Raw genomic sequence first — 2,500 nt, 5'->3', positions numbered from 1 at the left:
TAGCTATTTGAGTTTGCGTAATAGATAATAGTCGTTAACGCTGTCTCCTTCCTAGGCATTGAGGTACCGAGGTTTTCAAAACACAAAACGACTTTTCTTGTTTCGAACACAAAACGACTTGTCTTGTTAGGAAAACCCTGCATACCATCCACGCCAGCACGCTTTTAAGTGTAATGAGTTTGACCAATGGCAACACAAGAAGTGTAACACTGGCATTAGTCAGGATGAATACCGTCGCACCATACGTGGGGAACTTATGGTCAACGAACCATGGATTTGGTTTTGTACAAAGTGCTCATTGTCAGAAGCCACAGGTACGTCAGTATACCAAGTACTATCTTCAGTGTTAGAAGTAAGGTGCTAACCTGCCTGGCTACTGTATACCAGGATGGTATTATTTTCACTCGTTAGAGAGAAAGCCAATATGTTCACATCTACGACTACCCATGATGCAGACAGAAGGAAGTGATAATGCTTGTGTAAATCCAGTCTATTTATCTTGTAATGTTAACCGTTTGTGAGAGAAGATATACCTGTTGAACCTAATTCATTGAATTTTGAATTGGTAGTTGGTCACATCCCAATTGAATTCCTCCAGAAAGATATTATTCTAGATGATGCAAGACACTTAGTATTTGCCACTGCAAACTAACTTGCCTTCTTGAAGAAGGCAAGGACTTGGTATTAAGATGCCACATTTTGTGTGGTACGGGCCCCGTTTCAAGAGTCCATGCCTTAGTTGAAGGAAGCGAAGGGAATGTAAAAAAAGTCCCCTTACCTTTCATCCTTATGTCAGGGAAAAGAAACAGATAATACAGAAAAGTATTGAATTCTATTTTAGCAATAACTCCGGAGTATAAAGTGGAAAAAAAATCGTGATGGACTTCGAAATGGCTTTGTGGTCAGTAGTCAGGAAGGTATATGAACAATTCGCCGTCAGTCGGTTTCACGGTCAATCACTTTTGCTCCGGGTGAAGTCGATTCGCCGTCCTAAGTGCACCCATACTTTGTGGAGTCTGTTCGCCGTCCACATAGAAGTCTTTTCACCCTCAATATAGGAGTTGTTTCACCCCCGTTATGAAGAAATGGACCAAGACGTGCAATTAGCAGCAGAATTTCTTTTTATTGTTTGTAAAGTCATCGTTAATATAATTTAGATTAATATCACATTTTATTCTATTCTAAGTACAATAATTTACATTATTTCCGTAGAAGATGATAAGAATCACTCAGAATCACTCCTGGCAAATATAAAGAAATGTACTTACTTTTAAAATAAATATTCACTTCCACGCGGGTAAAAATATAAAATAATATTATCCATCATTCAAACAACTGTCTCCTGCCACAGTCAATCAGAAAATCCCTTCATTCCAGGCATTCCCCACTGTCCTAAACTAACTAAAAGAATATAAACAAACAACTCTATTCTTGTTTTGTGTAATTTTTGTAAATTTATTATAAAATGTTATTTGTATATATTTATTTTAGTTGTGCCATGTATTCTCCAATGTGTTTTATAAATTTATTATCTTCTACGGAAATAATGTAAATTATTGTACATAGAATAGAATAAAATGCTATATTAATCTTAATTATATTAACAATGACTTTACAAACAATAAAAAAAAAATTCTACCGCCAATTGCACTTCATGGTCCATTTCTTAATAACGGGGGCGAAACAACTCCTATGTTGACGGCGAACAGACTCCACAAAGTGTGGGTGCAATTAGGATGGCGAATCGACTTCACTCGGGGGCGAAAGTGATTGACCGCGAAACCGACTGACGGCAAAACGTCTATAACCCGTCAGGACATTATTTCCAGTTGCAAAGTTGCAAGGCTGTGCCTTTCATTGGAATCATTTCATTTTGTATACAGAAATATTTTAGTATCTATAGGCTACCTTTTTTTCTCTCTCTCTCTTTTTACTCAGACGCATACTTTTGTATACAGAAATATTTTAGTATCAGTAGGCTGCCTGAATTCTATTTTTCTTTTTACTTAGACGCATACTTTTGTATAAAGGAATATTTTAGTACCAGTAGGCTGGCTTTTTTAACACTCAGACGCATACTTTTATATACAGAAATATTTTAGTATCAGTAGGCTGCCTGAATTCTATTTTTCTTTTTACTTAGACGCATACTTTTGTATAAAGGAATATTTTAGTATCAGTAGGCTGCCTGAATTCTATTTTTCTTTTTACTTAGACGCATACTTTTGTATACAGAAATATTTTAGTATCAGTAGGCTGCCTGAATTCTATTTTTCTTTTTACTTAGACGCATACTTTTGTATACAGAAATATTTTAGTATCAGTAGGCTGCCTGAATTCTATTTTTCTTTTTACTTAGACGCATACTTTTGTATACAGGAATATTTTAGTACCAGTAGGCTGGCTTTTTTTAACACTCAGACGCATACTTTTATATACAGAAATATTTTAGTATCAGTAGGCTGCCTGATTTTTTTTCTTTTCACTTACACACATACCT

The sequence above is a fragment of the Palaemon carinicauda genome, chromosome 26 (genome assembly GCF_036898095.1).
Source record: "Palaemon carinicauda isolate YSFRI2023 chromosome 26, ASM3689809v2, whole genome shotgun sequence".
NCBI lineage: Eukaryota > Metazoa > Arthropoda > Malacostraca > Decapoda > Palaemonidae > Palaemon > Palaemon carinicauda.
This window is presented reverse-complemented; position numbering follows the sequence as displayed.